Source organism: Idiotropiscis lumnitzeri, chromosome 19, assembly GCF_059441095.1.
Source record: "Idiotropiscis lumnitzeri isolate Australia: NSW breed Sydney's pygmy pipehorse chromosome 19, RoL_Ilum_1.0, whole genome shotgun sequence".
Classification (NCBI taxonomy): Eukaryota; Metazoa; Chordata; class Actinopteri; order Syngnathiformes; family Syngnathidae; genus Idiotropiscis; species Idiotropiscis lumnitzeri.
In genome coordinates this window covers 2,427,456-2,450,041 of record NC_142409.1, presented here as the reverse complement: position 1 = coordinate 2,450,041, position 22,586 = coordinate 2,427,456, and the positions used below count along the sequence as shown (strand labels likewise).

Sequence of the window (22,586 nt, the reverse complement as noted above, 5' to 3'; positions counted from 1 at the left end):
GAAGAAAGCTTAACATACTGACGATGTGTCTCTGAATAACTTGCTCTTAAATACTCAAGGAATCAAGCCTATATGACATCATAAAAGACCAGAACATAAAAGGACCATAGCAACTATGTAGCAACGGACACGTTAAGGCATATCACAACAAGATGAGTATTCTATCTCCTTCATTAGTCGGCAACCTCATCTGGGATCAAAAAGAGTGCTTATATTATCAGATAAGCGTCCACATCTTGAAGGACATTGCAAACTTGGGGCTGATGGATTTATGCCCCCTAGCACATCACCTTGAAGGACATTACAAACTCAGTTTTGCTCGAACAAGACTGTTTTTAGACTTCATTTCTTTTGCAATTAAAAAACTGATTCAATTTTCTGAATGCCACGTGTAATTTGGGAGAAACCTCCACAGATCTAGAGGGACAAGGTAGAACACATCGCTTCATGGAACAAAAGCATCGGAATTCCCAAGACACGAGAAAGATGGAATTCATACTCACCAATGTCGAACAACAAGGATGAGTATTCTAGATCCTTGAACAGTCGGCAACCTCATCTGCTTCAATGGAAGGAGTGAGTGCATGTGGCTGATGGGTTTCTGCAGTGTAGCAATATTTGTATTGTACTTGGAAAATGCAACCTGCAACGGGGACACTTTGTTGGTGTGGCTGAGTGGTTAAGGCGATGGACTTGAAATCCATTGGGGTCTCCCCTCGTAGGTTCAAATCCTGCTGCCAACGTGGGCTTTTTAGAGGAGAACCGGGTGTTCTCTCATCTGATAAGACTTTTCAACAGTTGAACAAATCGCATCATGCAATATGTAAAATCCACATTATTCTACAAGAATGGTTGTATTAGGGTAAACTGTGTTTTGTTGGACGAATACAGTGTTTGGACTATGGATCTTTGGCAATTTGGCAAAATCTGTATTGTACTTGGAAAATCTCACCTACAACAGGCATACTGTGATGACTGAGTGGTTAAGACGATGGACTAGAAATCCTTTGTGGTCGCCCCTTGCATGTTCGAATACTGCCACCAAAGTGTATCTTTCCGCAGGTAACTTTATCTTCTAATATCAGATTAGGGTCTTCAACAATTTAACAAAACATATCATGTAAAATCCCCATTTATCCATATGGAAGGGTCGTAGTTCTGCAAATGCCCTTTGTCGGGCAAGGACTGTGTTTCTTTTTGGCAATTTAACGACATAAATTTCTCAAAACTGCTTATATTACCAAAGTACTATTCCCATATCTAAAGAGGTCAAACACCTTTCCAATATTATCATCATAATTTGATATGTTAAGGTCCATCGAGGGTGGAATTTATACCCACTTGTGTAGAACACAATGTTCTTATTTCCATAGACCCACCTCCTATTCAGATTAACACGGTAAGACACATTTCCCATTATATGAGTCCCATTTTAAATGTCAAGTATCGGCGAGTGTGCAGAACACAATGTATTAGCAATGCATTGCCTTGCCTTCACCACTCAGCCACCTCATCTCAAGTTGGAACCTTTTGTCGGTCAAGAAACATTGTATTAGTGTAAACTACCTTCAATTGTAGCAGGACTGGATTTAAAACGTGGTTCTTTTGTATATGAAAGACTGATTCAAACTTCTTAAAACCGTGCCTGTTTTTGGAGAAACCTCCTCAGCTCCAGAGGGACAATGTAGAACACATTGCTTCACGGAACAAAAGCATCGGAATTTCAAAGACACGAGGAAGATCGAATTCATACTCACAAATGCAGAAAACAAAGGATGAGTATTCTCTCTCCTCCATTAGTCGGCAACGTCATCTGCTTCAATGGAATCAAATTGAGTGCTTGGGGCTGATGGAATTTTGCCCCCTAGCAAAATATGTATTGTCATCAGAAAATGTCACCTCTGGAGGGCAACTGTGTTGGTGTGGCCGAGTGGTCAGGGTGATGGACTAAAAATTCACTGGGGTGTCCCCTCGTAGGTTCTTATCCTGCTGCCAAAGTGAGCTTTTCAGAGGAGAATCTAAGGATCTTTTGCAATTTCAAGACTGATTCAAATTTCTGAATGCCACGTGTAATTTCGGAGAAACCTCCACAGATCCAGAGGGACAAGGTAGAACACATTCCCTCTCGGAACAAAAGCATCGGAATTCCCAAGACACGAGAAAGATGGAATTCATACTCACCAATGTAGAACAACAAGGATGAGTATCCTATCTCCTTCAACAGTCGGCTACCTCATCTGCTTCTATGGGAAGTGTGAGTGCATGTGGCTTATGGTTTTCTGCAGTGTAGCAATATCTGTATTGTACTTGGAAAATGGCACCTGTGCATGGGACATTGTGTTAGTGTGGCCGAGTGGTTAAGGCGATGGACTAGAAATCCATTGGGGTCTCCCCTCGCAGGTTCAAATCCTGCCACCAACGTGTACGTTTTAGAAGGGAACTTGATGTTCTAATATCAGAATTTAATAAAACATATCACGTAACATTCCCATTTATATACATGAATCGGTTGCATTTCTGCAAACCCCGTTTTGTCGGACAAGGACCGTGTTTCTTTCACAATTTAACGACATACAAATTTCTGAAAACTGCTTATATTACCAAAGTACCATTCCCATATCCAAAGAGGTCAAACACCTTTCCAATAGCATCATCTTAATTTGATATGTTAAGGTCCAACAAGGGTGGAATTTATCCCCACGTGTGTAGTACACAATGTTCTTATTTCCATAAACCCACCACCTATTCCGATTAGCACGGTAGGACACTTTACCCATTGTATCAGTCCCATTTTAAATGTCAAGTATCGACAAGTGTGCAGAACACAATGTATTAATAATCCATTGTCTTAACCACTCAGCCAACTTATCTCAAGTTCGAAATTCTTTTCGGTCAAGAAACGTATTAGTGTAAACTACCTTCAATTGCAGCAGGACGGGATTTAAACCTTGTTTTTTTTTGTATATGAAAGACTGATTCAAACTTCTGAAAACCGTGCCTGTTTTTGGAGAAACCGCCACAACTCCAGAGGGACAACCTAGAACACGTTGCTTTACGGAACAAAAGCATCGGAATTTCAAAGACACGAGGAAGATGGAATTCATACTCACAAATGTAGAAAACAAAAGATGAGTATTCTATCTCCTTCATTAGTCGGCAACCTCATCTGGGATAAAAAAGAGTGCTTATATTATCAGATAAGCGTCCACATCTTGAAGGACATTACAAACTTGGGGCTTATGGATTTCTGCCCCCTAGCACATCTCCTTGAAGGACATTACAAACCCAGTTTTGCTCGAACAAGACTGTTTTTAGACTTAATTTCTTTTGCAATTAAAAAACTGATTCAATTTTCTGAATGCCACGTGTAATTTGGGAGAAACCTCCACAGATCCAGAGGGACAAGGTAGAACACATTCCCTCTCAGAAGAAAAGCATCGGAATTCCCAAGACACGAGAAAGATGGAATTCATACTCACCAATGTCGAACAACAAGGATGAGTATTCTAGATCCTTCAACAGTCGGCAACCTCATCTGCTTCAATGGGAGGAGTGAGTGCATGTGGCTGATGGGTTTCTGCAGTGTAGCAATATTTGTATTAGACTTGGAAAATGTAACCTGCAACGGGGACACTTTGTTGGTGTGGCCGAGTGGTTAAGGCGATGGACTTGAAATCCATTGGGGTCTCCCCTCGTAGGTTCAAATCCTGCTGCCAACGTGGGCTATTTAGAGGAGAACCGGGTGTTCTCTCATCTGATAAGACTTTTCAACAGTTGAACAAATCGCATCATGCAAAATGTAAAATCCACATTATTCTACAAGAATGGTTGTATTAGGGTAAACTGTGTTTTGTTGGACGAATACAGTGTTTGGACTATGGATCTTTGGCAATTTGGCAAAATCTGTATTGTACTTGGAAAATCTCACCTAAAACTGGCATACTGTGATGACTGAGTGGTTAAGACGATGGACTAGAAATCCATTGTGGTCGCCCCTTGCATGTTCGAATACTGCCACCAAAGTGTATCTTTCCGCAGGTAACTTTATCTTCTAATATCAGATTAGGGTCTTCAACAATTTATCAAAACATATCATGTAAAATCCCCATTTATCCATATGGAAGGGTCGTAGTTCTGCGAATGCCCTTTTGTCGGACAAGGACTGTGTTTCTTTTTGGCAATTTAACTACATAAATTTCTCAAAACTGCTTATATTACCAAAGTACTATTCCCATATCTAAAGAGGTCAAACACCTTTCCAATATTATCATCATAATTTGATATGTTAAGGTCCAGCGAGGGTGGAATTTATACCCACTTGTGTAGAACACAATGTTCATATTTCCATAGACCCACCTCCTATTCCGATTAACACGGTAAGACACATTTCCCATTATATGAGTCCCATTTTAAATGTCAAGTATCGGCGAGTGTGCAGAACACAATGTATTAGCAATGCATTGCCTTCACCACTCAGCCACCTCATCTCAAGTTGGAACCTTTTGTCGGTCAAGAAACATTGTATTAGTGTAAACTACCTTCAATTGTAGCAGGACTGGATTTAAAACGTGGTTCTTTTGTATATGAAAGACTGATTCAAACTTCTTAAAACCGTGCCTGTTTTTGGAGAAACCTCCTCAGCTCCAGAGGGACAATGTAGAACACATTGCTTCACGGAACAAAAGCATCGGAATTTCAAAGACACGAGGAAGATCGAATTCATACTCACAAATGCAGAAAACAAAGGATGAGTATTCTCTCTCCTCCATTAGTCGGCAACGTCATCTGCTTCAATGGAATCAAAGTGAGTGCTGGGGGCTGATGGAATTTTGCCCCCTAGCAAAATATGTATTGTCGTCAGAAAATGTCACCTCTGGAGGGCAACTGTGTTGGTGTGGCCGAGTGGTCAGGGTGATGGACTAAAAATTCACTTGGGTGTCCCCTCGTAGGTTCTTATCCTGCTGCCAAAGTGAGCTTTTCAGAGGAGAATCTAAGGATCTTTTGCAATTTCAAGACTGATTCAAATTTCTGAATGCCACGTGTAATTTCGGAGAAACCTCCACAGATCCAGCGGGACAAGGTAGAACACATTCCCTCTCAGAACAAAAGCATCGGAATTCCCAAGACACGAGAAAGATGGAATTCATACTCACCAATGTCGAACAACAAGGATGAGTATTCTAGATCCTTCAACAGTCGGCAACCTCATCTGCTTCAATGGGAGGAGTGAGTGCATGTGGCTGATGGGTTTCTGCAGTAGCAATATTTGTATTGTACTTGGAAAATGTAACCTGCAACGGGGAATTTTGTTGGTGTGGCTGAGTGGTTAAGGCGATGGACTTGAAATCCATTGGGGTCTCCCCTCGTAGGTTCAAATCCTGCTGCCAACGTGGGCTTTTTAGAGGAGAACCGGGTGTTCTCTCATCTGATAAGACTTTTCAACAGTTGAACAAATCGCATCATGCAAAATGTAAAATCCACATTATTCTACAAGAATGGTTGTATTAGGGTAAACTGTGTTTTGTTGGACGAATACAGTGTTTGGACTATGGATCTTTGGCAATTTGGCAAAATCTGTATTGTACTTGGAAAATCTCACCTACAACAGGCATACTGTGATGACTGAGTGGTTAAGACGATGGACTAGAAATCCATTGTGGTCGCCCCTTGCATGTTCGAATACTGCCACCAAAGTGTATCTTTCCGCAGGTAACTTTATCTTCTAATATCAGATTAGGGTCTTCAACAATTTAACAAAACATATCATGTAAAATCCCCATTTATCCATATGGAAGGGTCGTAGTTCTGCAAATGCCCTTTGTCGGACAAGGACTGTGTTTCTTTTTGGCAATTTAACGACATAAATTTCTCAAAACTGCTTATATTACCAAAGTACTATTCCCATATCTAAAGAGGTCAAACACCTTTCCAATATTATCATCATAATTTGATATGTTAAGGTCCAGCGAGGGTGGAATTTATACCCACTTGTGTAGAACACAATGTTCTTATTTCCATAGACCCACCTCCTATTCCGATTAACACGGTAAGACACATTTCCCATTATATGAGTCCCATTTTAAATGTCAAGTATCGGCGAGTGTGCAGAACACAATGTATTAGCAATGCATTGCCTTAACCACTCAGCCACCTCATCTCAAGTTGGAACCTTTTGTCGGTCAAGAAACATTGTATTAGTGTAAACTACCTTCAATTGTAGCAGGACTGGATTTAAAACGTGGTTCTTTTGTATATGAAAGACTGATTCAAACTTCTTAAAACCGTGCCTGTTTTTGGAGAAACCTCCTCAGCTCCAGAGGGACAATGTAGAACACATTGCTTCACGGAACAAAACCATCGGAATTTCAAAGACACGAGGAAGATCGAATTCATACTCACAAATGCAGAAAACAAAGGATGAGTATTCTCTCTCCTCCTTTAGTCGGCAACGTCATCTGCTTCAATGGAATCAAAGTGAGTGCTTGGGGCTGATGGAATTTTGCCCCCTAGCAAAATATGTATTGTCATCAGAAAATGTCACCTCTGGAGGACAACTGTGTTGGTGTGGCCGAGTGGTCAGGGTGATGGACTAAAAATTCACTGGGGTGTCCCCTCGTAGGTTCTTATCCTGCTGCCAAAGTGAGCTTTTCAGAGGAGAATCTAAGGATCTTTTGCAATTTCAAGACTGATTCAAATTTCTGAATGCCACGTGTAATTTCGGAGAAACCTCCACAGATCCAGAGGGACAAGGTAGAACACATTCCCTCTCAGAACAAAAGCATCGGAATTCCCAAGACACGAGAAAGATGGAATTCATACTCACCAATGTAGAACAACAAGGATGAGTATCCTATCTCCTTCAACAGTCGGCTACCTCATCTGCTTCTATGGGAAGTGTGAGTGCATGTGGCTTATGGTTTTCTGCAGTGTAGCAATATCTGTATTGTACTTGGAAAATGGCACCTGTGCATGGGACATTGTGTTGGTGTGGCCGAGTGGTTAAGGCGATGGACTAGAAATCCATTGGGGTCTCCCCTCGCAGGTTCAAATCCTGCCACCAACGTGTACGTTTTAGAAGGGAACTTGATGTTCTAATATCAGAATTTAATAAAACATATCACGTAACATTCCCATTTATATACATGGATCGGTTGCATTTCTGCAAACCCCATTTTGTCGGACAAGGACCGTGTTTCTTTCACAATTTAACGACATACAAATTTCCGAAAACTGCTTATATTACCAAAGTACCATTCCCATATCCAAAGAGGTCAAACACCTTTCCAATAGCATCATCTTAATTTGATATGTTAAGGTCCAACAAGGGTGGAATTTATCCCCACGTGTGTAGTACACAATGTTCTTATTTCCATAAACCCACCACCTATTCCGATTAGCACGGTAGGACACTTTTCCCATTGTATCAGTCCCATTTTAAATGTCAAGTATCGACAAGTGTGCAGAACACAATGTATTAATAATCCATTGTCTTAACCACTCAGCCAACTTATCTCAAGTTCGAAATTCTTTTCGGTCAAGAAACGTATTAGTGTAAACTACCTTCAATTGCAGCAGGACGGGATTTAAACCTTGTTTTTTTTTTTTATATGAAAGACTGATTCAAACTTCTGAAAACCGTGCCTGTTTTTGGAGAAACCGCCACAACTCCAGAGGGACAACCTAGAACACGTTGCTTTACGGAACAAAAGCATCGGAATTTCAAAGACACGAGGAAGATGGAATTCATACTCACAAATGTAGAAAACAAAAGATGAGTATTCTATCTCCTTCATTAGTCGGCAACCTCATCTGGGATCAAAAAGAGTGCTTATATTATCAGATAAGCGTCCACATCTTGAAGGACATTACAAACTTGGGGCTGATGGATTTCTGCCCCCTAGCACATCTCCTTGAAGGACATTACAAACCCAGTTTTGCTCGAACATGACTGTTTTTAGACTTAATTTCTTTTGCAATTAAAAAACTGATTCAATTTTCTGAATGCCACGTGTAATTTGGGAGAAACCTCCACAGATCTAGAGGGACAAGGTAGAACACATCGCCTCACGGAACAAAAGCATCGGAATTCCCAAGACACGAGAAAGATGGAATTCATACTCACCAATGTCGAACAACAAGGATGAGTATTCTAGATCCTTCAACAGTCGGCAACCTCATCTGCTTCAATGGGAGGAGTGAGTGCATGTGGCTGATGGGTTTCTGCAGTGTAGCAATATTTGTATTAGACTTGGAAAATGTAACCTGCAAGGGGGACACTTTGTTGGTGTGGCCGAGTGATTAAGGCGATGGACTTGAAATCCATTGGGGTCTCCCCTCGTAGGTTCAAATCCTGCTGCCAACGTGGGCTTTTTAGAGGAGAACCGGGTGTTCTCTCATCTGATAAGACTTTTCAACAGTTGAACAAATCGCATCATGCAAAATATAAAATCCACATTATTCTACAAGAATGGTTGCATTAGGGTAAACTGTGTTTTGTTGGACGAATACAGTGTTTGGACTATGGATCTTTGGCAATTTGGCAAAATCTGTATTGTACTTGGAAAATCTCACCTAAAACTGGCATACTGTGATGACTGAGTGGTTAAGACGATGGACTAGAAATCCATTGTGGTCGCCCCTTGCATGTTCGAATACTGCCACCAAAGTGTATCTTTCCGCAGGTAACTTTAATCTTCTAATATCAGATTAGGGTCTTCAACAATTTATCAAAACATATCATGTAAAATCCCCATTTATCCATATGGAAGGGTCGTAGTTCTGCAAATGCCCTTTTGTCGGACAAGGACTGTGTTTCTTTTTGGCAATTTAACGACATAAATTTCTCAAAACTGCTTATATTACCAAAGTACTATTCCCATATCTAAAGAGGTCAAACACCTTTCCAATATTATCATCATAATTTGATATGTTAAGGTCCAGCGAGGGTGGAATTTATACCCACTTGTGTAGAACACAATGTTCTTATTTCCATAGACCCACCTCCTATTCCGATTAACACGGTAAGACACATTTCCCATTATATGAGTCCCATTTTAAATGTCAAGTATCGGCGAGTGTGCAGAACACAATGTATTCGCAATGCATTGCCTTAACCACTCAGCCACCTCATCCCAAGTTGGAACCGTTTGTCGGTCAAGAAACATTGTATTAGTGTAAACTACCTTCAATTGTAGCAGGACTGGATTTAAAACGTGGTTCTTTTGTATATGAAAGACTGATTCAAACTTCTTAAAACTGTGCCTGTTTTTGGAGAAACCTCCTCAGCTCCAGAGGGACAATGTAGAACACATTGCTTCACGGAACAAAAGCATCGGAATTTCAAAGACACGAGGAAGATCGAATTCATACTCACAAATGCAGAAAACAAAGGATGAGTATTCTCTCTCCTCCATTAGTCGGCAACGTCATCTGCTTCAATGGAATCAAAGTGAGTGCTTGGGGCTGATGGAATTTTGCCCCCTAGCAAAATATGTATTGTCGTCAGAAAATGTCACCTCTGGAGGGCAACTGTGTTGGTGTGGCCGAGTGGTCAGGGTGATGGACTAAAAATTCACTGGGGTGTCCCCTCGTAGGTTCTTATCCTGCTGCCAAAGTGAGCTTTTCAGAGGAGAATCTAAGGATCTTTTGCAATTTCAAGACTGATTCAAATTTCTGAATGCCACGTGTAATTTCGGAGAAACCACCACAGATCCAGAGGGACAAGGTAGAACACATTCCCTCTCAGAACAAAAGCATCGGAATTCCCAAGACACGAGAAAGATGGAATTCATACTCACCAATGTAGAACAACAAGGATGAGTATCCTATCTCCTTCAACAGTCGGCTACCTCATCTGCTTCTATGGGAAGTGTGAGTGCATGTGGCTTATGGTTTTCTGCAGTGTAGCAATATCTGTATTGTACTTGGAAAATGGCACCTGTGCATGGGACATTGTGTTGGTGTGGCCGAGTGGTTAAGGCGATGGACTAGAAATCCATTGGGGTCTCCCCTCGCAGGTTCAAATCCTGCCACCAACGTGTACGTTTTAGAAGGGAACTTGATGTTCTAATATCAGAATTTAATAAAACATATCACGTAACATTCCCATTTATATACATGGATCGGTTGCATTTCTGCAAACCCCATTTTGTCGGACAAGGACCGTGTTTCTTTCACAATTTAACGACATACAAATTTCCGAAAACTGCTTATATTACCAAAGTACCATTCCCATATCCAAAGAGGTCAAACACCTTTCCAATAGCATCATCTTAATTTGATATGTTAAGGTCCAACAAGGGTGGAATTTATCCCCACGTGTGTAGAACACAATGTTCTTATTTCCATAAACCCACCACCTATTCCGATTAGCACGGTAGGACACTTTTCCCATTGTATCAGTCCCATTTTAAATGTCAAGTATCGACAAGTGTGCAGAACACAATGTATTAATAATCCATTGTCTTAACCACTCAGCCAACTTATCTCAAGTTCGAAATTCTTTTCGGTCAAGAAACGTATTAGTGTAAACTACCTTCAATTGCAGCAGGACGGGATTTAAACCTTGTTTTTTTTTTTTATATGAAAGACTGATTCAAACTTCTGAAAACCGTGCCTGTTTTTGGAGAAACCGCCACAACTCCAGAGGGACAACCTAGAACACGTTGCTTTACGGAACAAAAGCATCGGAATTTCAAAGACACGAGGAAGATGGAATTCATACTCACAAATGTAGAAAACAAAAGATGAGTATTCTATCTCCTTCATTAGTCGGCAACCTCATCTGTGATCAAAAAGAGTGCTTATATTATCAGATAAGCGTCCACATCTTGAAGGACATTACAAACTTGGGGCTGATGGATTTCTGCCCCCTAGCACATCTCCTTGAAGGACATTACAAACCCAGTTTTGCTCGAACAAGACTGTTTTTAGACTTAATTTCTTTTGCAATTAAAAAACTGATTCAATTTTCTGAATGCCACGTGTAATTTGGGAGAAACCTCCACAGATCTAGAGGGACAAGGTAGAACACATCGCCTCACGGAACAAAAGCATCGGAATTCCCAAGACAGGAGAAAGATGGAATTCATACTCACCAATGTCGAACAACAAGGATGAGTATTCTAGATCCTTCAACAGTCGGCAACCTCATCTGCTTCAATGGGAGGAGTGAGTGCATGTGGCTGATGGGTTTCTGCAGTGTAGCAATATTTGTATTAGACTTGGAAAATGTAACCTGCAAGGGGGGCACTTTGTTGGTGTGGCCGAGTGGTTAAGGCGATGGACTTGAAATCCATTGGGGTCTCCCCTCGTAGGTTCAAATCCTGCTGCCAACGTGGGCTTTTTAGAGGAGAACCGGGTGTTCTCTCATCTGATAAGACTTTTCAACAGTTGAACAAATCGCATCATGCAAAAAATAAAATCCACATTATTCTACAAGAATGGTTGCATTAGGGTAAACTGTGTTTTGTTGGACGAATACAGTGTTTGGACTATGGATCTTTGGCAATTTGGCAAAATCTGTATTGTACTTGGAAAATCTCACCTAAAACTGGCATACTGTGATGACTGAGTGGTTAAGACGATGGACTAGAAATCCATTGTGGTCGCCCCTTGCATGTTCGAATACTGCCACCAAAGTGTATCTTTCCACAGGTAACTTTATCTTCTAATATCAGATTAGGGTCTTCAACAATTTATCAAAACATATCATGTAAAATCCCCATTTATCCATATGGAAGGGTCGTAGTTCTGCAAATGCCCTTTTGTCGGACAAGGACTGTGTTTCTTTTTGGCAATTTAACGACATAAATTTCTCAAAACTGCTTATATTACCAAAGTACTATTCCCATATCTAAAGAGGTCAAACACCTTTCCAATATTATCATCATAATTTGATATGTTAAGGTCCAGCGAGGGTGGAATTTATACCACTTGTGTAGAACACAATGTTCTTATTTCCATAGACCCACCTCCTATTCCGATTAACACGGTAAGACACATTTCCCATTATTTGAGTCCCATTTTAAATGTCAAGTATCGGCGAGTGTGCAGAACACAATGTATTAGCAATGCATTGCCTTAACCACTCAGCCACCTCATCCCAAGTTGGAACCTTTTGTCGGTCAAGAAACATTGTATTAGTGTAAACTACCTTCAATTGTAGCAGGACTGGATTTAAAACGTGGTTCTTTTGTATATGAAAGACTGATTCAAACTTCTTAAAACTGTGCCTGTTTTTGGAGAAACCTCCTCAGCTCCAGAGGGACAATGTAGAACACATTGCTTCACGGAACAAAAGCATCGGAATTTCAAAGACACGAGGAAGATCGAATTCATACTCACAAATGCAGAAAACAAAGGATGAGTATTCTCTCTCCTCCATTAGTCGGCAACGTCATCTGCTTCAATGGAATCAAAGTGAGTGCTTGGGGCAGATGGAATTTTGCCCCCTAGCAAAATATGTATTGTCGTCAGAAAATGTCACCTCTGGAGGGCAACTGTGTTGGTGTGGCCGAGTGGTCAGGGTGATGGACTAAAAATTCACTTGGGTGTCCCCTCGTAGGTTCTTATCCTGCTGCCAAAGTGAGCTTTTCAGAGGAGAATCTAAGGATCTTTTGCAATTTCAAGACTGATTCAAATTTCTGAATGCCACGTGTAATTTCTGAGAAACCTCCACAGATCCAGCGGGACAAGGTAGAACACATTCCCTCTCAGAACAAAAGCATCGGAATTCCCAAGACACGAGAAAGATGGAATTCATACTCACCAATGTCGAACAACAAGGATGAGTATTCTAGATCCTTCAACAGTCGGCAACCTCATCTGCTTCAATGGGAGGAGTGAGTGCATGTGGCTGATGGGTTTCTGCAGTGTAGCAATATTTGTATTAGACTTGGAAAATGTAACCTGCAACAGGCACACTTTGTTGGTGTGGCCGAGTGGTTAAGGCGATGGACTTGAAATCCATTGGGGTCTCCCCTCGTAGGTTCAAATCCTGCTGCCAACGTGGGCTTTTTAGAGGAGAACCGGGTGTTCTCTCATCTGATAAGACTTTTCAACAGTTGAACAAATCGCATCATGCAAAATGTAAAATCCACATTATTCTACAAGAATGGTTGTATTAGGGTAAACTGTGTTTTGTTGGATGAATAGTGTTTGGACTATGGATCTTTGGCAATTTGGCAAAATCTGTATTGTACTTGGAAAATCTCACCTAAAACTGGCATACTGTGATGACTGAGTGGTTAAGACGATGGACTAGAAATCCATTGTGGTCGCCCCTTGCATGTTCGAATACTGCCACCAAAGTGTATCTTTCCGCAGGTAACTTTAATCTTCTAATATCAGATTAGGGTCTTCAACAATTTATCAAAACATATCATGTAAAATCCCCATTTATCCATATGGAAGGGTCGTAGTTCTGCAAATGCCCTTTTGTCGGACAAGGACTGTGTTTCTTTTTGGCAATTTAACGACATAAATTTCTCAAAACTGCTTATATTACCAAAGTACTATTCCCATATCTAAAGAGGTCAAACACCTTTCCAATATTATCATCATAATTTGATATGTTAAGGTCCAGCGAGGGTGGAATTTATACCCACTTGTGTAGAACACAATGTTCTTATTTCCATAGACCCACCTCCTATTCCGATTAACACGGTAAGACACATTTCCCATTATATGAGTCCCATTTTAAATGTCAAGTATCGGCGAGTGTGCAGAACACAATGTATTAGCAATGCATTGCCTTAACCACTCAGCCACCTCATCCCAAGTTGGAACCTTTTGTCGGTCAAGAAACATTGTATTAGTGTAAACTACCTTCAATTGTAGCAGGACTGGATTTAAAACGTGGTTCTTTTGTATATGAAAGACTGATTCAAACTTCTTAAAACTGTGCCTGTTTTTGGAGAAACCTCCTCAGCTCCAGAGGGACAATGTAGAACACATTGCTTCACGGAACAAAAGCATCGGAATTTCAAAGACACGAGGAAGATCGAATTCATACTCACAAATGCAGAAAACAAAGGATGAGTATTCTCTCTCCTCCATTAGTCGGCAACGTCATCTGCTTCAATGGAATCAAAGTGAGTGCTTGGGGCTGATGGAATTTTGCCCCCTAGCAAAATATGTATTGTCGTCAGAAAATGTCACCTCTGGAGGGCAACTGTGTTGGTGTGGCCGAGTGGTCAGGGTGATGGACTAAAAATTCACTGGGGTGTCCCCTCGTAGGTTCTTATCCTGCTGCCAAAGTGAGCTTTTCAGAGGAGAATCTAAGGATCTTTTGCAATTTCAAGACTGATTCAAATTTCTGAATGCCACGTGTAATTTCGGAGAAACCTCCACAGATCCAGAGGGACAAGGTAGAACACATTCCCTCTCAGAACAAAAGCATCGGAATTCCCAAGACACGAGAAAGATGGAATTCATACTCACCAATGTAGAACAACAAGGATGAGTATCCTATCTCCTTCAACAGTCGGCTACCTCATCTGCTTCTATGGGAAGTGTGAGTGCATGTGGCTTATGGTTTTCTGCAGTGTAGCAATATCTGTATTGTACTTGGAAAATGGCACCTGTGCATGGGACATTGTGTTGCTGTGGCCGAGTGGTTAAGGCGATGGACTAGAAATCCATTGGGGTCTCCCCTCGCAGGTTCAAATCCTGCCACCTACGTGTACGTTTTAGAAGGGAACTTGATGTTCTAATATCAGAATTTAATAAAACATATCACGTAACATTCCCATTTATATACATGGATCGGTTGCATTTCTGCAAACCCCATTTTGTCGGACAAGGACCGTGTTTCTTTCACAATTTAACGACATACAAATTTCCGAAAACTGCTTATATTACCAAAGTACCATTCCCATATCCAAAGAGGTCAAACACCTTTCCAATAGCATCATCTTAATTTGATATGTTAAGGTCCAACAAGGGTGGAATTTATCCCCACGTGTGTAGTACACAATGTTCTTATTTCCATAAACCCACCACCTATTCCGATTAGCACGGTAGGACACTTTTCCCATTGTATCAGTCCCATTTTAAATGTCAAGTATCGACAAGTGTGCAGAACACAATGTATTAATAATCCATTGTCTTAACCACTCAGCCAACTTATCTCAAGTTCGAAATTCTTTTCGGTCAAGAAACGTATTAGTGTAAACTACCTTCAATTGCAGCAGGACGGGATTTAAACCTTGTTTTTTTTTTTTATATGAAAGACTGATTCAAACTTCTGAAAACCGTGCCTGTTTTTGGAGAAACCGCCACAACTCCAGAGGGACAACCTAGAACACGTTGCTTTACGGAACAAAAGCATCGGAATTTCAAAGACACGAGGAAGATGGAATTCATACTCACAAATGTAGAAAACAAAAGATGAGTATTCTATCTCCTTCATTAGTCGGCAACCTCATCTGGGATCAAAAAGAGTGCTTATATTATCAGATAAGCGTCCACATCTTGAAGGACATTACAAACTTGGGGCTGATGGATTTCTGCCCCCTAGCACATCTCCTTGAAGGACATTACAAACCCAGTTTTGCTCGAACAAGACTGTTTTTAGACTTAATTTCTTTTGCAATTAAAAAACTGATTCAATTTTCTGAATGCCACGTGTAATTTGGGAGAAACCTCCACAGATCTAGAGGGACAAGGTAGAACACATCGCCTCACGGAACAAAAGCATCGGAATTCCCAAGACACGAGAAAGATGGAATTCATACTCACCAATGTCGAACAACAAGGATGAGTATTCTAGATCCTTCAACAGTCGGCAACCTCATCTGCTTCAATGGGAGGAGTGAGTGCATGTGGCTGATGGGTTTCTGCAGTGTAGCAATATTTGTATTAGACTTGGAAAATGTAACCTTCAAGGGGGACACTTTGTTGGTGTGGCCGAGTGGTTAAGGCGATGGACTTGAAATCCATTGGGGTCTCCCCTCGTAGGTTCAAATCCTGCTGCCAACGTGGGCTTTTTAGAGGAGAACCGGGTGTTCTCTCATCTGATAAGACTTTTCAACAGTTGAACAAATCGCATCATGCAAAATATAAAATCCACATTATTCTACAAGAATGGTTGCATTAGGGTAAACTGTGTTTTGTTGGACGAATACAGTGTTTGGACTATGGATCTTTGGCAATTTGGCAAAATCTGTATTGTACTTGGAAAATCTCACCTAAAACTGGCATACTGTGATGACTGAGTGGTTAAGACGATGGACTAGAAATCCATTGTGGTCGCCCCTTTCATGTTCGAATACTGCCACCAAAGTGTATCTTTCCACAGGTAACTTTATCTTCTAATATCAGATTAGGGTCTTCAACAATTTATCAAAACATATCATGTAAAATCCCCATTTATCCATATGGAAGGGTCGTAGTTCTGCAAATGCCCTTTTGTCGGACAAGGACTGTGTTTCTTTTTGGCAATTTAACGACATAAATTTCTCAAAACTGCTTATATTACCAAAGTACTATTCCCATATCTAAAGAGGTCAAACACCTTTCCAATATTATCATCATAATTTGATATGTTAAGGTCCAGCGAGGGTGGAATTTATACCCACTTGTGTAGAACACAATGTTCTTATTTCCATAGACCCACCTCCTATTCCGATTAACACGGTAAGACACATTTCCCATTATATGAGTCCCATTTTAAATGTCAAGTATCGGCGAGTGTGCAGAACACAATGTATTAGCAATGCATTGCCTTAACCACTCAGCCACCTCATCCCAAGTTGGAACCTTTTGTCGGTCAAGAAACATTGTATTAGTGTAAACTACCTTCAATTGTAGCAGGACTGGATTTAAAACGTGGTTCTTTTGTATATGAAAGACTGATTCAAACTTCTTAAAACTGTGCCTGTTTTTGGAGAAACCTCCTCAGCTCCAGAGGGACAATGTAGAACACATTGCTTCACGGAACAAAAGCATCGGAATTTCAAAGACACGAGGAAGATCGAATTCATACTCACAAATGCAGAAAACAAAGGATGAGTATTCTCTCTCCTCCATTAGTCGGCAACGTCATCTGCTTCAATGGAATCAAAGTGAGTGCTTGGGGCAGATGGAATTTTGCCCCCTAGCAAAATATGTATTGTCGTCAGAAAATGTCACCTCTGGAGGGCAACTGTGTTGGTGTGGCCGAGTGGTCAGGGTGATGGACTAAAAATTCACTTGGGTGTCCCCTCGTAGGTTCTTATCCTGCTGCCAAAGTGAGCTTTTCAGAGGAGAATCTAAGGATCTTTTGCAATTTCAAGACTGATTCAAATTTCTGAATGCCACGTGTAATTTCGGAGAAACCTCCACAGATCCAGCGGGACAAGGTAGAACACATTCCCTCTCAGAACAAAAGCATCGGAATTCCCAAGACACGAGAAAGATGGAATTCATACTCACCAATGTCGAACAACAAGGATGAGTATTCTAGATCCTTCAACAGTCGGCAACCTCATCTGCTTCAATGGGAGGAGTGAGTGCATGTGGCTGATGGGTTTCTGCAGTGTAGCAATATTTGTATTAGACTTGGAAAATGTAACCTGCAACAGGGACACTTTGTTGGTGTGGCCGAGTGGTTAAGGCGATGGACTTGAAATCCATTGGGGTCTCCCCTCGTAGGTTCAAATCCTGCTGCCACCGTGGGCTTTTTAGAGGAGAACCGGGTGTTCTCTCATCTGATAAGACTTTTCAACAGTTGAACAAATCGCATCATGCAAAATGTAAAATCCACATTATTCTACAAGAATGGTTGTATTAGGGTAAACTGTGTTTTGTTGGACGAATACAGTGTTTGGACTATGGATCTTTGGCAATTTGGCAAAATCTGTATTGTACTTGGAAAATCTCACCTAAAACTGGCATACTGTGATGACTGAGTGGTTAAGACGATGGACTTGAAATCCATTGTGGTCGCCCCTTGCATGTTCGAATACTGCCACCAAAGTGTATCTTTCCGCAGGTAACTTTATCTTCTAATATCAGATTAGGGTCTTCAACAATTTATCAAAACATATCATGTAAAATCCCCATTTATCCATATGGAAGGGTCGTAGTTCTGCAAATGCCCTTTTCTCGGACAAGGACTGTGTTTCTTTTTGGCAATTTAACGACATAAATTTCTCAAAACTGCTTATATTACCAAAGCTCTATTCGCATATCTAAAGAGGTCAAACACCTTTCCAATATTATCATCATAATTTGATATGTTAAGGTCCAGCGAGGGTGGAATTTATACCCACTTGTGCAGAACACAATGTTCTTATTTCCATAGACCCACCTCCTATTCCGATTAACACGGTAAGACACATTTCCCATTATATGAGTCCCATTTTAAATGTCAAGTATCGGCGAGTGTGCAGAACACAATGTATTAGCAATGCATTGCCTTAACCACTCAGCCACCTCATCCCAAGTTGGAACCTTTTGTCGGTCAAGAAACATTGTATTAGTGTAAACTACCTTCAATTGTAGCAGGACTGGATTTAAAACGTGGTTCTTTTGTATATGAAAGACTGATTCAAACTTCTTAAAACTGTGCCTGTTTTTGGAGAAACCTCCTCAGCTCCAGAGGGACAATGTAGAACACATTGCTTCACGGAACAAAAGCATCGGAATTTCAAAGACACGAGGAAGATCGAATTCATACTCACAAATGCAGAAAACAAAGGATGAGTATTCTCTCTCCTCCATTAGTCGGCAACGTCATCTGCTTCAATGGAATCAAAGTGAGTGCTTGGGGCTGATGGAATTTTGCCCCCTAGCAAAATATGTATTGTCGTCAGAAAATGTCACCTCTGGAGGGCAACTGTGTTGGTGTGGCCGAGTGGTCAGGGTGATGGACTAAAAATTCACTGGGGTGTCCCCTCGTAGGTTCTTATCCTGCTGCCAAAGTGAGCTTTTCAGAGGAGAATCTAAGGATCTTTTGCAATTTCAAGACTGATTCAAATTTCTGAATGCCACGTGTAATTTCGGAGAAACCTCCACAGATCCAGAGGGACAAGGTAGAACACATTCCCTCTCAGAACAAAAGCATCGGAATTCCCAAGACACGAGAAAGATGGAATTCATACTCACCAATGTCGAACAACAAGGATGAGTATTCTAGATCCTTCAACAGTCGGCAACCTCATCTGCTTCAATGGGTGGAGTGAGTGCATGTGGCTGATGGGTTTCTGCAGTGTAGCAATATTTGTATTAGACTTGGAAAATGTAACCTGCAACGGGGACACATTGTTGGTGTGGCCGAGTGGTTAAGGCGATGCACTTGAAATCCATTGGGGTCTCCCCTCGTAGGTTCAAATCCTGCTGCCAACGTGGGCTTTTTAGAGGAGAACCGGGTGTTCTCTCATCTGATAAGACTTTTCAACAGTTGAACAAATCGCATCATGCAAAATGTAAAATCCACATTATTCTACAAGAATGGTTGTATTAGGGTAAACTGTGTTTTGTTGGAAGAATACAGTGTTTGGACCATGGATCTTTGGCAATTTGGCAAAATCTGTATTGTACTTGGAAAATCTCACCTACAACTTGCACACTGTGATGACTGAGTGGTTAAGACGATGGACTAGAAATCCATTGTGGTCGCCCCTTGCATGTTCGAATACTGCCACCAAAGTGTATCTTTCCGCAGGTAACTTTATCTTCTAATATCAGATTAGGGTCTTCAACAATTTAACAAAACATATCATGTAAAATCCCCATTTATCCATATGGAAGGGTCGTAGTTCTGCAAATGCCCTTTGTCGGACAAGGACTGTGTTTCTTTTTGGCAATTTAACGACATAAATTTCTCAAAACTGCTTTTATTACCAAAGTACTATTCCCATATCTAAAGAGGTCAAACACCTTTCCAATATTATCATCATAATTTGATATGTTAAGGTCCAGCGAGGGTGGAATTTATACCCACTTGTGTAGAACACAATGTTCTTATTTCCATAGACCCACCTCCTATTCCGATTAACACGGTAAGACACATTTCCCATTATATGAGTCCCATTTCAAATGTCAAGTATCGGCGAGTGTGCAGAACACAATGTATTAGCAATGCATTGCCTTAACCACTCAGCCACCTCATCTCAAGTTGGAACCTTTTGTCGGTCAAGAAACATTGTATTAGTGTAAACTACCTTCAATTGTAGCAGGACTGGATTTAAAACGTGGTTCTTTTGGATATGAAAGACTGATTCAAACTTCTGAAAACCGTGCCTGTTTTTGGAGAAACCTCCTCAGCTCCAGAGGGACAATGTAGAACACATTGCTTCACGGAACAAAAGCATCGGAATTTCAAAGACACGAGGAAGATCGAATTCATACTCACAAATGCAGAAAACAAAGGATGAGTATTCTCTCTCCTCCATTAGTCGGCAACGTCATCTGCTTCAATGGAATCAAAGTGAGTGCTTGGGGCTGATGGAATTTTGCCCCCTAGCAAAATATGTATTGTCGTCAGAAAATGTCACCTCTGGAGGGCAACTGTGTTGGTGTGGCCGAGTGGTCAGGGTGATGGACTAAAAATTCACTGGGGTGTCCCCTCGTAGGTTCTTATCCTGCTGCCAAAGTGAGCTTTTCAGAGGAGAATCTAAGGATCTTTTGCAATTTCAAGACTGATTCAAATTTCTGAATGCCACGTGTAATTTCGGAGAAACCTCCACAGATCCAGAGGGACAAGGTAGAACACATTCCCTCTCAGAACAAAAGCATCGGAATTCCCAAGACACGAGAAAGATGGAATTCATACTCACCAATGTAGAACAACAAGGATGAGTATCCTATCTCCTTCAACAGTCGGCTACCTCATCTGCTTCTATGGGAAGTGTGAGTGCATGTGGCTTATGGTTTTCTGCAGTGTAGCAATATCTGTATTGTACTTGGAAAATGGCACCTGTTCATGGGACATTGTGTTGGTGTGGCCGAGTGGTTAAGGCGATGGACTAGAAATCCATTGGGGTCTCCCCTCGCAGGTTCAAATCCTGCCACCAACGTGTACGTTTTAGAAGGGAACTTGATGTTCTAATATCAGAATTTAATAAAACATATCACGTAACATTCCCATTTATATACATGGATCGGTTGCATTTCTGCAAACCCCGTTTTGTCGGACAAGGACCGTGTTTCTTTCACAATTTAACGACATACAAATTTCCGAAAACTGCTTATATTACCAAAGTACCATTCCCATATCCAAAGAGGTCAAACACCTTTCCAATAGCATCATCTTAATTTGATATGTTAAGGTCCAACAAGGGTGGAATTTATCCCCACGTGTGTAGTACACAATGTTCTTATTTCCATAAACCCACCACCTATTCCGATTAGCACGGTAGGACACTTTTCCCATTGTATCAGTCCCATTTTAAATGTCAAGTATCGACAAGTGTGCAGAACACAATGTATTAATAATCCATTGTCTTAACCACTCAGCCAACTTATCTCAAGTTCGAAATTCTTTTCGGTCAAGAAACGTATTAGTGTAAACTACCTTCAATTGCAGCAGGACGGGATTTAAACCTTGTTTTTTTTTTTTTATATGAAAGACTGATTCAAACTTCTGTAAACCGTGCCTGTTTTTGGAGAAACCGCCACAACTCCAGAGGGACAACCTAGAACACGTTGCTTTACGGAACAAAAGCATCGGAATTTCAAAGACACGAGGAAGATGGAATTCATACTCACAAATGTAGAAAACAAAAGATGAGTATTCTATCTCCTTCATTAGTCGGCAACCTCATCTGGGATAAAAAAGAGTGCTTATATTATCAGATAAGCGTCCACATCTTGAAGGACATTACAAACTTGGGGCTGATGGATTTCTGCCCCCTAGCACATCTCCTTGAAGGACATTACAAACCCAGTTTTGCTCGAACAAGACTGTTTTTAGACTTAATTTCTTTTGCAATTAAAAAACTGATTCAATTTTCTGAATGCCACGTGTAATTTGGGAGAAACCTCCACAGATCTAGAGGGACAAGGTAGAACACATCGCCTCACGGAACAAAAGCATCGGAATTCCCAAGACACGAGAAAGATGGAATTCATACTCACCAATGTCGAACAACAAGGATGAGTATTCTAGATCCTTCAACAGTCGGCAACCTCATCTGCTTCAATGGGAGGAGTGAGTGCATGTGGCTGATGGGTTTCTGCAGTGTAGCAATATTTGTATTGTACTTGGAAAATGTAACCTGCAACGGGGACACTTTGTTGGTGTGGCCGAGTGGTTAAGGCGATGGACTTGAAATCCATTGGGGTCTCCCCTCGTAGGTTCAAATCCTGCTGCCAACGTGGGCTTTTTAGAGGAGAACCGGGTGTTCTCTCATCTGATAAGACTTTTCAACAGTTGAACAAATCGCATCATGCAAAATGTAAAATCCACATTATTCTACAAGAATGGTTGTATTAGGGTAAACTGTGTTTTGTTGGACGAATACAGTGTTTGGACTATGGATCTTTGGCAATTTGGCAAAATCTGTATTGTACTTGGAAAATCTCACCTACAACAGGCATACTGTGATGACTGAGTGGTTAAGACGATGGACTAGAAATCCATTGTGGTCGCCCCTTGCATG

General features: G+C 41.0%; 15 non-coding genes across 15 annotated transcripts; all 15 read left to right on the top strand.

The window, feature by feature from the left end:
* Nucleotides 1-661: 661 nt before the first annotated feature.
* Nucleotides 662-743, top strand: trnas-uga (transfer RNA serine (anticodon UGA)). The gene has a single exon. It is a non-coding gene; the product is annotated as a tRNA-Ser (tRNA).
* A 1,596-nt stretch (nucleotides 744-2,339) lies between these two features.
* Nucleotides 2,340-2,421, top strand: trnas-aga (transfer RNA serine (anticodon AGA)). Its single transcript has one exon. It is a non-coding gene; the product is annotated as a tRNA-Ser (tRNA).
* Nucleotides 2,422-3,637: 1,216 nt separating this feature from the next.
* Nucleotides 3,638-3,719, top strand: trnas-uga (transfer RNA serine (anticodon UGA)). Its single transcript has one exon. It is a non-coding gene; the product is annotated as a tRNA-Ser (tRNA).
* A 1,589-nt stretch (nucleotides 3,720-5,308) lies between these two features.
* trnas-uga (transfer RNA serine (anticodon UGA)) lies at nucleotides 5,309-5,390 on the top strand. The gene has a single exon. It is a non-coding gene; the product is annotated as a tRNA-Ser (tRNA).
* A 1,591-nt stretch (nucleotides 5,391-6,981) lies between these two features.
* Nucleotides 6,982-7,063, top strand: trnas-aga (transfer RNA serine (anticodon AGA)). The gene has a single exon. It is a non-coding gene; the product is annotated as a tRNA-Ser (tRNA).
* Nucleotides 7,064-8,280: 1,217 nt separating this feature from the next.
* On the top strand, nucleotides 8,281-8,362 carry trnas-uga (transfer RNA serine (anticodon UGA)). Its single transcript has one exon. It is a non-coding gene; the product is annotated as a tRNA-Ser (tRNA).
* Nucleotides 8,363-9,955: 1,593 nt separating this feature from the next.
* Nucleotides 9,956-10,037, top strand: trnas-aga (transfer RNA serine (anticodon AGA)). Its single transcript has one exon. It is a non-coding gene; the product is annotated as a tRNA-Ser (tRNA).
* Nucleotides 10,038-11,254: 1,217 nt separating this feature from the next.
* trnas-uga (transfer RNA serine (anticodon UGA)) lies at nucleotides 11,255-11,336 on the top strand. The gene has a single exon. It is a non-coding gene; the product is annotated as a tRNA-Ser (tRNA).
* Nucleotides 11,337-12,927: 1,591 nt separating this feature from the next.
* On the top strand, nucleotides 12,928-13,009 carry trnas-uga (transfer RNA serine (anticodon UGA)). Its single transcript has one exon. It is a non-coding gene; the product is annotated as a tRNA-Ser (tRNA).
* Nucleotides 13,010-14,600: 1,591 nt separating this feature from the next.
* trnas-aga (transfer RNA serine (anticodon AGA)) lies at nucleotides 14,601-14,682 on the top strand. Its single transcript has one exon. It is a non-coding gene; the product is annotated as a tRNA-Ser (tRNA).
* A 1,217-nt stretch (nucleotides 14,683-15,899) lies between these two features.
* On the top strand, nucleotides 15,900-15,981 carry trnas-uga (transfer RNA serine (anticodon UGA)). Its single transcript has one exon. It is a non-coding gene; the product is annotated as a tRNA-Ser (tRNA).
* Nucleotides 15,982-17,573: 1,592 nt separating this feature from the next.
* On the top strand, nucleotides 17,574-17,655 carry trnas-uga (transfer RNA serine (anticodon UGA)). The gene has a single exon. It is a non-coding gene; the product is annotated as a tRNA-Ser (tRNA).
* A 1,592-nt stretch (nucleotides 17,656-19,247) lies between these two features.
* trnas-uga (transfer RNA serine (anticodon UGA)) lies at nucleotides 19,248-19,329 on the top strand. Its single transcript has one exon. It is a non-coding gene; the product is annotated as a tRNA-Ser (tRNA).
* Nucleotides 19,330-20,920: 1,591 nt separating this feature from the next.
* On the top strand, nucleotides 20,921-21,002 carry trnas-aga (transfer RNA serine (anticodon AGA)). The gene has a single exon. It is a non-coding gene; the product is annotated as a tRNA-Ser (tRNA).
* A 1,218-nt stretch (nucleotides 21,003-22,220) lies between these two features.
* trnas-uga (transfer RNA serine (anticodon UGA)) lies at nucleotides 22,221-22,302 on the top strand. The gene has a single exon. It is a non-coding gene; the product is annotated as a tRNA-Ser (tRNA).
* The last annotated feature ends 284 nt before the right edge of the window (nucleotides 22,303-22,586 follow it).